We start from the raw sequence: 14050 nt of genomic DNA on the forward strand, positions 1-14050 counted from the left end.
ATGAAGCTGCGATACGGGCTTTGAGTTTTGATAGTTTTAGATTTTTTTTTTTAATTAAAAACTTATAAAAATAGTTAAAAAAAATGCTTTTGCCGGTTGACCCGGCGGTTTACCGGGTCCGGTCCGACCGTCACCTCTTAAAACCGGCGGAGTTTTTTGAAAACGGGTTAATTACTGCAGCCCAGACCGGTGTGCTTACCGGGTCCCGGTCCGACCGGCTGGTCCGATCCGGGTTTCAAAACACTGGTTGTAGCAAGCACAGTGGTTTTTGCATGGTTTTTCAGAGTTTCAATTTTGTAGCAGAGGATCGGTGATTGGTCATAAAAGTCAAGGAGCTTTAATTTGGCTTTTGCAAATAACAAGGAATTCTTAAAATAGGTTATGGTGTTGTGTCGTGGAATTAAAAGAAGAAAATATAGACAAGTTGGTTTAATTTCTGTTTTTGTTGGTTCAACTAGTTTGGGTTGAATATAAAATTGGTTTTTATTTGGATTAAACAAGACGGTTTAATTCAGAGTTCGTATTTTATGCGGGTTAAATGAGTTAGGTTTTAACCAAGATTTGAGCAAGTGGGTTCGGTTCTGAAAAGTTGTTCGGAACGGAGTTGTTCGTATTTGTTCCAACGGAGTGGAGCAAGGGGTTGTGCAAGGCAACTGTAGAACAACGATCTGAGTGATTCAGATTGTTTGAAAATTTACCTGCGAGGGGTGTGAAATTTACCTAAGTGATTCGGGGTGGTACAGTGTGATATCGGTGTTTACCTTAGTGACTTGGGTGGCACGTTGTGACACCTTTGAAGAAGAAAATTGTCAATCCGTGATAGATTGATCAAAGAGTGAGTCGTTTGTGTGAAGCAATCAACTTGCTGAGAAAGTGTGTTCGAGAAGAACTAATCTGTGACGGATCAAGGTGAGAAAATGGGTGATCCGTGAAAAGAAAATCAAGGAAGATTGATGTTCACTCGATTAGATGACCGGGATTGCAGCCAAAGGAGTGGTTATGCGATTTCATACGACCGAGTGAATGGTCGGGACAAGGTCACAGAGGTAGTCGAGTTCGGGGGCCCGAAATAACACAGTCATGGATCAAGGATAGTTCTGGGAGATCAAGACCGAGATTATGAAGACCAAGATGGTTGTGAAAACCGAGAAGGTCAAGTTCATGGATCAAATCAAACAGGGCAAAAGAGACATGCTTGGAGTTGAAGATTCACCTATTTCGAGTCAGAAATTAGGGGGTGATTGTTGGAAGTAATTTCGGACTCTAAGTCACAAGTCGGTGAATTTGAGGGACCAATATTGACAAGCTGGTCATAGTTGGTTATGTTTTCTAGTTATGTTATGTTTCCTGATTGTATTGTAATTATAATAGGTAACGTCTTGATTAGCAAGTTAGGTTAGTCTATATAAACCAATATATGGTTTGACATTACAGATGGTGATGTGTTGTGTGAGATGTAACCGAGTTAGGGTTCATCCAAAGGCACACTCGAGATGTAACCGAGTTATGGTTCATCTAGATGCAACCGAGTTAGGGTTCATCAAGAGTCAAACCGAGTTAGGGTTTGAGGGTTTGTAATCAGTTTTTAGAGTTATATGTTCTGATTAATATAAACGAGAGTTAGTCGTTTAATTCGTGTGTTGATTATCGATACGGGACTTGAGTGACATTGTCTTTTCTTGTTTACCAAACAATACAAAGTAATGAATCATTTCATTCTTACAGTGTAACCAAACATGACAATAGAATAGTAATGGTTCATTTCATTCCCTTGCTCATTTCATTTCATCGTCCATTCCACTACATCATACTAAACAGGCTCTTAAAGGTTATAATTGTAAAGGCTTATCTCGATGACACTTCTGCTTCATTGCAACACATATTAGGCCAAGTAAAATGATGATGTGAGGAAGTATTTACATATTGTGGCCGCCAATTAGTTGCAACCAAAGCTTTTGCTTCTAAGGATTTGTCGAAATGAGTGGCAGTGTTTTCTTTTGGATATAACATGAAAAACAACTTAAGAAGATGAGTGAGAGTGTGCATTGGAGAAATTGTATTAGTAGAGGAAGTAGACCTCATTGTAAAAGTTTATCAACAGGTAATAACTTAGAATTTGGTGAAGTATTTTTTTAATTTGTATGTCCCCTGCCTAGAAGAGTCTACCTTTCTAAGTCAACGGAGAAGTGGAAAGATTGGTCAAAACAGAGTCCTTTTCTCATAATTAGTTTCTAACCCATCTTAAGGGTTGTGGGTATCTTTCTCATAAGTTGCAATCCACAATGGTCCTACTTATTTGTCTAACTCCCATTCCAAGTGAAACTTAAATAAAAAAAACACAAGCCATTCATTAATTCTTATGGACCTACTCAAAAGAGAGTTTCCACGTTTGAATGCTTCGACAAAAGATTTCACGGTCATGTTGAATCTTTAGTATGTGTTACCCGCAACACACAATTATTGGGACTCCACTATGAGTATACCCAGAGAGCATCCGAGTAGTTAACTCTAAATATAATAAGTAAAAAGCAAATGTTTTTCACTTAAATGAGATTCTTTTAACGGGGACGAGGCGTTTCGTAATGAATGTTCGACTAGGCTTTCGTATTTTCTCATCTCGTCAATGTCGTCGCACCTCTCTACATAATCGGAGATCAGAACAATTCCGTCACGTCTCCGCCTCCCTCTCTTAATTCTAACTTAATTCATTCAAGTGACATTAACATTAGATTTTGCTGTTTTTGTCTTAATATGTGCGCGTAATCTGTTAATATTATTTATCAATTTCTCTGATTCGGGGCAATACTTACTTAGGGTTACTCATTGGTTAGATTTTGATACTTTGCTGAAATTGAAATCCTCAAATTTTGGAGCAGTGTATTGTGAGTTAAAATTGTAAACCTGAGACTTTGTATGATCGCAGTCAGATTCTGTTTCAGAAACTGATTAAAACAAACACCAAATATGGGAGCTCCAAATCGTTAAACGTACTTACAAGTACTGTAAGTCTTTGCAAACGAGAACAATTTTAAAAGCTCCTGTGATAAGATTCATAGAGAGGTCTAGTTGGTGTACATTAAATGCATTTTGAAAAGATAAATTACCCGACAATTGGTTTGATGAAGCATCACGGTAAGAAAGTCTAGACAAGTTTCAACGAACAGAGCCAACAAGACTATTTCAGGCCGGGTTTGGGATTATAGTAGATAATCGTATGGTATGGGGTTGTGATTACCTAAAAGCGCCACATACCCATTGCCATCTCTACTTCTACGGTAGAGTTGGAATACATTTTTTATTTGCGTGACATGGTTTTTATCTATAAGAAGAACGAGGCTAACTCCGGCGTCGGTGGAGTTGTGCTTTTGATTAAAGGACTAGTTGAACGCTGTATAACGTATACATATAACATGTCACAGCTCTTGAAGGCCAACTCCTTGTAGAAGAAGACTTACATGAGGAAAAAGTAGCAAGAAGAAAGAGGCTACCACTATCCAGTTAAGAACAAATGTATGATATATCGATACGCTCAGACAGTCTCAAAGCCGAGGCCGAAGAATCAACGTTAAACGAAGAAGGCGGCGTCTCAATGATTTATATATATCAAAAAATAAATGTTTTTGGGATTTTCTATGTTTATTTTTTTTTGGAATTGGAATTGCATTTGGTGCTTTGTAATTTAAACACTCCAATACGATTGGAATTCGTTTGAATTTGAATCTTAATTCCATGCTTAACGTGTTTGGTTGGCTAATGAATTGTAAACAATCGGCCCGACCCCCCCCCCCACCAACTCTTCCCCCGTGATACCGACGCCCAACAACGTTTCGGCACGACCCGGCCCGCCGACAAACCGAATCGTTTCTACCCTACCGGTTTTGGTTTTTTTGTTTCGTTTTGGTTGGTTTTTTCGGTTTCGTTTCAGTTGGAGTTCATTTTTAGATTCTTTTGGACGGTTTTTTAGGTTTCGTTCCGATTCGGTTTCGTTTTTTTGGTTTGTTTATGTCAGTTTTCTCGGCTTTGTTTCCATTCAGTTTTTTTGTTTCATTTTGGTCTTTTCGGTTCAGTTTCTGTTTTTTTGTATCGTTTTGGTTGGTTTTCTCGGTTCGGTTTTGTTTTTTATTGTTTCGTTTTGGTCTGTTTTTGGGTTTCGTTTCAATTCGGAATCTGGCTTTTCGGTTCGTTTTGGTCGGTTTCTCGGTTTCATTTTATTCCGGTTTCTTTTTTTTTTGTTTCGTTTTGGTCGGTTTTTCGGGTTTGTTTCAGTTTGGTTTCATTTTTTATTGTTTTGTTTTGGTTGGTTTTTTCAGTTTCGTTTTAAGTTCAGTTTCGATTTTTTTGTTTCCTATTGGTCTGCCTTTTCAATTTCATTTCGGATTGAGTTCGTGTTTTTGCTTTGTTTGGCCGGTTTCGTTTTGGTTCGGTCGTGGTTTTTTGGTTTTGTTGTGGTTGGTTTTTTCTATTCGGTTTTGATTCTTTTAGCTTTTTTTGTTTCATTTTGGTAGGGCCAGGTACTTTTACCCAGACAAAAAACCACAACCGAACCAAAACCAACCAAAAAGAATCAAAAAACTGAACGGAAACGAAACCGAATAAAATCACCAAAACGAACCAAAAAACCGAACACGAGAAAACTGACCAACACGAAACATAAAAATCAAAACCAGTTCGGTCGAAATGGTCCGGGTTGTCGGCGGTCCAGGTTGGGTCAGACCGTTGCAGGGCATCGAACCGAACGCAAACTGAACTGGGTCGTCGAACCAAACTGGCCCACGGCGTTGAACAGAATGCCAACAGACCCGGGGAGTCGAACCAAATTGACCCGGCGCGTCGACCCGAACTGATCCGGAGCTTTGACCCGATGCGCTACGACCCGGAGAATCGACATGAATACGAACACACCCGAAACGTTGACCGATCAAAGATTCCAACGAATTTACTTGAATTACTCCCATATTTGATGGATTTGGAAGACCTTTATTTATAGGAATTTGAAGGAATCGAATTCCAATTACAATTCTTTGACAACCGAACACATCAAAAAGGAATTAAGATTCCAATTCCAACGAAACGAACACGGCATATCATGGGATTTTAATTCCAATTCCTTTGAATTCCCACAAATTTTGTTAAACAAACGCAACTTAATTTATTCAAATGATTTAGTTATTTGTTTAAAGTTGACTTTGAGGGTAACTATTAATTTGATATATATATATATATATATATATATATATATATATATATGTAATTCTAGTATGAGTATGTGACCGACTCCAATATAACCTGTTAACTTGTGGAAGAGAAGGAAGTTATTATTTATAAGTAGAATGTTTCAAGTTCAAAGCTTTATTTAGGCATTTATATCTGTGTTTACAATGCAGAGTTTCAAGTTCACACCTTTATTTGCTGCTGAGGAAACAGTAACATATTCAAGGACACATGTATAGCAATAGAATGTTTCAAGTTCATAGCTTTATTTGTAAATTTGGATAACTTTACAACTTTATATTAGTGACACAAATATTATTAGGGGATCTTCCCAATATGATAAAGCCTGGAGAAAGCCCAAATGGCGAGTTCAACGTGATAATTCCTGAGACACATTTCTCATTGTCGGGCGACACTTTGAATCTGTGAGAATGCATGCAACTGCTACATTACAAACGACCATGATTTCCTTTTCAGTCGATCTATTAGTTGGATAGGGGAGTCGCTTGCCCAATATGTTTTCCAACGGTGTACCATGACCATTCCAATTGTTTAGGGATGAGAGGAGGTCTCCTGGATGCTTCCCTCTAATGATCTCAAGTGCCACAACCCCAAAGCTATACACGTCACATTTCTCCGTCACAGTCATGTTATAGGCAAGCTCTTCATGGCAAATAAATACAAAAGGATCGTTAACAAAATTTCAAAATTTAATAGACATAAAAGAAATGTATGCAAATACCTGGAGCAATGTATCCCAAAGTTCCTGCTATTACAGTTTGATTGGAGGAATCCGGATCGAGCAATCTGGCTGCTCCAAAATCACCAACAAATCCTTCCAATTCTGAGTTCAAGAGAATGTTGTTGGTTGATATGTCTCTGTGCACAATAGGAGGGATGCAATCATGATGCATGTATGCCAAAGCATGTGCTACATCTTTGATGATGTTCACCCTCTTCATCCAGTCCACTTCCAAAGCTAATTCACTGTCACTCAACGCACAAAATAGACTCCCCTTTTCCATGTATTCATATACAAGGAAGTTGCTTTTTTTATGCATGCAGAAACCATATAGTTTGACAATGTTTTTGTGCCTTAGGTTGGTCAAGACTTGGACTTCATTCTTGAAGCTCCGGTTGAATACAGGTTGCTCGGCTTCAAAACGATGAGTTTTTTTAAAGCAAATATTTTACCATCAGGCATTTTGGCTTCATAAACACTACCATAGCCACCAGTTCCAATGCAGTAGCTAAGGTCAAAATCCTCTGTAGCATTGATGAAGTCTTCATATGCAATTGTTCCATCATAATTCAATATCGAGCACACATCTCCATGTTTTTTTGGTTCCGGATGGATGTTGTTTGAGGTAGACATTTTGTAACGGTAACACACATAACAAAAAAGTAGAAAGGAAAATCCATAGATAATGGGGGTAAAAATTCCCGAATAGAAAATGGGATTGTTTCTTTTGGTGCAGGTAGATTCCCCCATGAAGTCATTGTATGACAAATCAATTGTGCCATAAGCGGAACAAAGATCACGGGGAACAATTCCTGTAAGGTGATTATGAGACAAGTTTAGATACTTGAAATGCGAAAGGATCAAAACACGTATTCCTCCATGTAAATCATTTCTACTAAGGTCCAAGTACTGCAAGTCAAAGCAATGACTACTTAAACGTGGGATAGCTCCTTTCATCAGATTCATAGAGAGATTTAGATGCTGTAAATAACAAGGATTCGGAAACAACGCTATGCTAGATAACTGGTTTGATGAAAAATCAATGTAAAAGAGCATTCCAAATTTAGGATGAACAGGACCCACGAGACTATTATGACTAAGGTCTACATGTTTCAAGCTCTTCAAATATGCTATATCTAGAGGTATGTAGCCATTTATGGAATTCATGCTGAGGTTTAGCACTTTCAGTTGGCCCAGAGTACCAAGATCATTTGAGGGAATTGGACCAGTAAAATTGTTGTCACCCAGATTCAGTGTTTCCAGGTTTTCCAAATTAGTAATTTCGTTCGGGATGGATGCATTGAGTTGATTTGTGCTCAAGTCTAGGTGTGTGAGATCGAGCATGGAACCATAAGATTGTGAGATTGGACAGGTAAACTGGTTTTTACTAAGATCAAGGTGTACTAAACGTGTTAAAGATCCAGGTGAATTACCACTAAAACTGTTAAAAGAAAGATCAATGTATTCTAAACGGGTGAGATTGGTGAGAGAAAGATGTAACTTGCCAGTGAGAAGATTCCCAGGAAGTGGAAGACGGGTGAGACTTGACAGCAAACCAACGTCTTCTGGGATGCTTCCTTTAAGACCACAGTTTTCAATAATAAGCCCCTCAGATTTTTTTTCTTGAATTAGGTGGCTTAGACAAAAAAAAAAGTGTTTTTAGGTATTGGATTTGAATTTAAGTGCTTTTAGGTAATCTTCCATCTGAGATGGAGGATTACAGGTACACGTAAGCAACTTCTCCACCTGTGTATCCAAGTCGGATGCCTAATCCACGTGGAATCCTCTATCTGAGATAGAGGATTACGTACACTCAATTTACCATCTTTCACCGTGGTGGACTTACCACCATATGGAATTTCATTTTTTAACTCTTGACACGTGTCACAACCCCTGAAATCCTCTATCTCAAATAGAGGATTGTTACACAAAGAATATATATGCTTATTACACCTTATAAAAAATAATAAAACAACAATACTAATTTAAATAATAAAAAAAATTACAAATCCATCTACTAATTTACTAAACTGCCCTCACTCCTCCGCTATCCTTTCAAGCCTCACAAACCTCCATCCTTTACCACCATCTCCACGGTGACATCCACCTCCATCACCACCACCTCCATCCTTGCTCCAGCTAGATGACGTCATCTCATCATCATCATCATCATCATCATCATCATCATCTTCACAAAACACAAAGTTAATTTAAATTGTATTAAGAGTGTGTGGAAAATAGTTATAATCCTATCTTTAAATGGAAAGATGGAGTATTCTTAGAGTTACATTTTAAAGTCCAATACCATAATTCACACATGAAATAAGGTTTTATTCACGAAAAAGCTAAATACATTTTTACGGTGACGAATATGATATTTCCTAATTCCAAATGTTAAATACAATTCAATTCATTTACGGGTATATATTCTTTTGTGTGACAATCATCTATTTGAGGTAGAGGATTTCAAATGATGAATACAATCATCCACGAGCGTCGCAATATTCTTTGTGTGACAATCCTCTATTTGAGATAGAGGATTTCTTATGATGAATACAATCATTCACGAGCGTAACAAGCATATATTCTTTCGTACAAGCATATATTCTTTCATAACAAGCATATATTCTTTGTGTAACAATCCTCTATTTGAGATAGAGGATTTCAGGGGTTGTGACACGTGTCAAGAGTTAAAAAAATGAAATTCCATATGGTGGTAAGTCCACCACGGTGAAAGATGGTAAATTGAGTGTACGTAATCCTCTATCTCAGATAGAGGATTCCACATGAATTAGGCATCCAACTTGGATACACAGGTGGAGAAGTTGCTTACGTGTACCTTTAATCCTCCATCTCAAATGGAGGATTACCTAAAAGCATTTAAATTCAAATCCAATACCTAAAAGCACTTTTTTTTGTCTAAGCCACCTAATTCAAGAAAAAAATCAAGCCCCTCAAGGGCCGGAAATGAAGCACAATCTAAGCTTCCCAGATCACCTTTAAGGTTATGATTGTGAAAGTATATATTTTTGACACTTCCTGCTGTATTGCAAGATATATGAGGCCATGTACAATGATCATGGGATGAAGCATCTGTACCCGCCCACCAATTAGTTGCAAGCAAAGCTTTTGCTTCTAGTGAATTGTTGAATTCTGTGGCAGTGATTTCTTCAGAATATGACATGAAAAAAAGCAGCATAACTAATTTTAAATGATGTCCAAGTCTATAATTAAATGGTGAGCCATTCATTATTACGGTCCTACTCAAAATATCATTGTATAAAAAGCCAACTAATTTTAACTCTTAAGTACTATATTATATTGACAATTAATATAAGCATATCTAGTTCAGTTATACATTCTATCATATACAATGAACGGCTCTTGAACATGTTCTGCTACAACTGAAATGGAAGAAGGTGATGAGATAGATGCAATGCTTTATCAAACTGGAGGTACATATGCTCTGCCTCTGGACTTGTTTAATGAGATTTATTTTCTTTTCTATTAATTCTTTTACTTTATTTTTACTTTTATTTTTTTGTCATCATTTGTTTCAGAATTGGAAGATGTTCTCTAGACACTCTCAACCATATAAGTATGTTTAAACGTTTCATAGCTTCTGTAAAAATAAAGTTAGGCATGCATTTTCTTGTCCTTAGACAAACATTATAAAAGAAGATAGTATGAGAATTGGAATGATTTTGTACTGTTATCTTTACCTTACCACTATGTTGCTACTATTATTCTCATTATTAGTATAGGATTCAAGACTTTCTTAAGGGTACTTACTATTAAATGGTTGAAACTTCTCATATTTGAGGACAAACATTATAGGATTCAAGACTTTCTCAAGACTTTCTTGAGGACTGGATTTTGATGCATTGGAGATTGACCAATAGTCCTTGTTGGTGTCATACAACAGGGAGTGACTTTTAGTTACTACAACAACTATTTAGGACCAGGAATTCGTCACTTTGCTAGGAAACAAAGTCCATGATAACCGTTAGGTACTGATTGTGGTGTATCATAGGCTAAATTTCTAGTCCCAAATACCAATCTTTTTTGTAGTTACTATATTTTGCCAGATTCTTGTGTTAACTATAAGAAATTGGTAAAATATCGTGTCGTATCACATAAATAGTGAAATTTTGTGCCGTAAGATGGGTGTCAAATCCGACAAACAAATAACCTACTTGACACACGAAGAATAGTATGGATTGAAGCACCAGATTATCTAATTTATATAAAAAAACATTTGAAATACAGGTACAATTGTTTTTAATTAAAGGGTGATTTTGATGTAGACTTAAAATTAACAAAAACAAGTTTAGTATAAAAACTATATTAAATTGTAGGGTGAATTCAAATATTTAGAAACTAATTCCAACATTAGGGTAATTTCTTGATTCACATCTAGCTTATGATCATTAACATTATAGTGCAATGATAGTTTCTTTAAATTGTATAAATATTAGACGTCAGGCCTTTAAGAGCTTACCGGTTGCAAAGGGTGTCCGGATAACTATTTTGGTTCCGGTTTCGGTTTTGGTTCAATTACCTGTTACGATTTGCACCTCTAACTAAGACTCTAGAGCTTAAATATTTGTTGTGCCCCTCTTGACATGACACAGTTAAGCGGTGTTGTTGTGGGCTAAATTAAGCCCGTAATAGCAATGATACGGTATATACATACTTTCTATTGGACCGTTATTTGGGTCTTTTACGTTCTCTTGTCACTTCATTCTTAGACTTTTACCTTTTAACTACCCGAAGTATTCACTCGCAAAACAAATATCCTTTCACTTGTCGTGCCTCTCTACCCTAAACTAAAGAGAAGGTAATTTCATTGTGATCGAACACCTTCTTATGTCTATTTGGCCAACTATTAGCTTAATTTTTTATGTCTCTATAACAGTAACAATAATACTATTGGTGTTGACAATTTTGCTGTTCATAATCAATAAGCAAAAGAGGAAGTTGATTCCAGTTTGACCATTTTAGAAGTAAAGCGTTGTGTTAGATGTGGCAATTCTTAATCTCTAACTCAAATGCTTAGAGTTTTCAAAATCTGTTTGTATTAGTTTCAAAACCACATTCAAACCAAAACCAGAAGTAATTTTGATTTATGAAAAATGTAGAATTCCTGCAGTTACATGACTACATGAGGACTTTCAAAATTTTGAACTTAAAAAGGCTGGGTTCCATAGGGGTTAAGATGTTTTAAAACATATGATGGGTAAAATTTGAATACCAAATATCTGATCATGGCTGGTAATAACTTGAGGTGCACAAACCGGTTTAGAACCCAGTGGCGTAGCCAAAAAATTTTTCCTACGGGTTCGGAAAATTTCGAGGGACGGACAACCGATTGTTTATCACTTAGATTTGGGTTTTTTACGGGTTCGATGTTGAAATTTCTACGGGTTCGATGTCAAAATGCACTAATATATAACATTAAAGTAAAATTTTGTACGGGTTCGACCGAACCCGTTCCCATAAAGCTGCCTACGCCCCTGTTAGAACCCATAACCGGTTCCGTTTGGTCAACATAAGTCAAAAACGATTTATGATCGGTTTCGGTTCGGGTTGAAAACGGTTTTTTTACCAAGTTACAATCGGTTTCGGTTCGGGTTTTGGCCGGTTTCGGTTCGGTTAACCGGTTTTGGTGGAGAAAATTACAAACCGGTTCCGAACCTACGGTTTCAGTCAATTCCAAACCGGCTTCTACATAATTGGTTTCAAACCGGTTAGGTTTCGGTTTGATTTTCAGGTCGGTTCGGTTAATCATTTCTTTTGCCCGCCTCTTGTAATAACTACCTAATTTGAAGGTGGCTATTAGTACAGAGCGAATAGTAAAAATGCCATATTGAAGTGCAACAGGTTAGCAGGCTACAACACATGCTAAATTGTCTAAGCTTTCGGTCAGCCCCTGTTTCTATTGTGCCTTTGCTTTCTATAAACCGCTACCATAACTTTGTTTTTATATCATACATATATTTGGGACCTATAATCTGCTGAATATGGAACTTAATGGATAGAGTATGCATGTATAAGTTCACTCATGCTTCCAGTATAACAAATAATCAATGTCCTGAGCTTGAGAATTCCTGAGACACATTTCTCATTGTCGGTCGACACTTTGGATCTGTGCAAATGCATGCTAATGCTACATTAAAAATGCGCAATATTTCCTTTTCAGTTGACCTCTCTGCTGGATAAGCGAGTCGTTTGTCCAATATATTTTCCAACATTGTCTCATGACTAGTCGTCGAATAGTTGTTCAGTGATGACAGGAGGTCTCCAGGATGCTTCCCTCCAATTGTCTCAAGTGCCACCACCCCAAAGCTATACACGTCACATTTCTTCGTCACAGTCATGTTATGGGCAAGTTCTACACAATCATACATACCAAAAGAAAGATCGTTGGCTAATGTTCAATTGCATATAGACACGAAAGAAAAGTAAGATTGTATAGAAATACCTGGAGCGATATATCCCAATGTTCCAACCATTATTGTTTGGTTGGAGGAATGAGGATCGAGCAATCTAGCCGCTCCAAAATCGGCAACAAATCCTTCCATTTGTGAGTTCAAGAGAATATTGTTGGTTGATATGTCTCTATGAACGATAGGTGGGCTGCAATCATGATGCAAGTACGCCAAAGCATGGGCTACATCCTTGATAATGTTCACCCTCTTCATCCACTCCACTTGAATAGCTAATTCACTGTCACTCAAGGCCCAAAATAGGCTCCCTTTTTCCATGTATTCGTATACAAGGAAGTTGGATTTGTTATGCAAACAAAAGCCATAGAGTGTCACAATGTTTTTGTGCCTTAGGTTGGTTAACACTCGGATTTCATTCTTGAAACTCTTGTCGAACGCCGGTTGCTTGGCTTCATAGTGGTGGAGTTTTTTCAAAGCAAATGTTTCACAGGTTGGCAATTTGGCTTTATAAACACTACCATAGCGCCCGGTCCCAATGCAATATTTGAGGTCAAAATCCTCTGTGGCAGTGATGAAGCCTTCATATGCAATTGTTCCGTCGTAATTAAGCACCGAACGCATATTTCCATGCTTTCTTGTTTCTGGCTGGGTTTCCTTTTCGGTATCCTTGCAATTGTGGTAGCACAAGTAAGCAAGAAGCAAGAAACATAGTCCGGCCATGATGGGAATAAAAATATTCAAATGGTCAAAGGGGAATTTGATGAAATCATTAGCAGTGGTTTTTGTTAACATGAAAAAGAGAATCATAATGGTATACCACATTGGAGGAGGAGGTGGAGAGGTGTTTTTCATGGATTAGTTTATTAACAACTTGTTAATATATTTGCAAATTCAAAAGTGAAAGACTCTCTACTTTTCCAAGTCGTCGTCAACGTGGATGTTTATTAGAAAATAAGTTGCTTTCTTTATAAATGTTGACTCATTCCGGTATGTGGGGACGATGGCATGAAAAATGCGGTTTGAATTGATCACGGTTACATGACATCTTTATGAACATACCGCATTAGTTTACTTTTCTCAACATATATTACACAGTTTGGTTTTGATTACTTATTCATTTTATATAAGTTCTTATATGATGAGCCTAAAATATGTTTGTACTTTATACAAGATATATCATAAACTAGTTTAATCCTCCCGTGTTATGGGGGTTTATTCAAGTTTTTGTTTTAATCGTTTTGATATTTTGTGATGATAAATTTTTTTTAGGTAGTTTTGTTTTAATTTAATACATATATATTAGTTTGTTATTATATTTTTTAGCGTTTGAGTTTTCTCAATTGATATGTGTAGTTTTTTAGATTTATAACAAACAAACATAAATGGACACGAGCATGTTGATTTTTTTAAATGAACAAACATGAACACAAATATTTGTCTAATGAAAAGGGGAATGTTGAAGTAGTTGACAATGATGGGTAGTATCAGAGGTTAACCGACGATGAAGATGAACAGCAACATAGAACATGTAAAAGAGATAGATTAAATTAGGGTTAAATGATGAAAGTGTTTACCGATAAATGAGATCTTATAACCCATTTGAGGGCTATTAGGGTTTGGTAATACCCATACCCCGTGGAAATTATTC

General features: G+C 36.9%; 1 pseudogene across 1 annotated transcript; it reads right to left on the bottom strand.

The window, feature by feature from the left end:
• Positions 1-5581: 5581 nt before the first annotated feature.
• On the bottom strand, positions 5582-9137 carry LOC143591594 (uncharacterized; annotated as a pseudogene). Its single transcript, XR_013145715.1, has 5 exons — positions 9026-9137; positions 8024-8141; positions 7700-7906; positions 5954-7589; positions 5582-5874 (listed from the first exon to the last, which is right to left on the bottom strand). The product of XR_013145715.1 is annotated as an uncharacterized LOC143591594 (transcript).
• Between the last annotated feature and the right edge of the window lie 4913 nt (positions 9138-14050).

Source organism: Bidens hawaiensis, unplaced genomic scaffold (assembly GCF_021521415.1).
Source record: "Bidens hawaiensis isolate Kalapana, Puna unplaced genomic scaffold, B.hawaiensis_p1.1 tig00039948_1, whole genome shotgun sequence".
Taxonomy (NCBI): Eukaryota; Viridiplantae; Streptophyta; class Magnoliopsida; order Asterales; family Asteraceae; genus Bidens; species Bidens hawaiensis.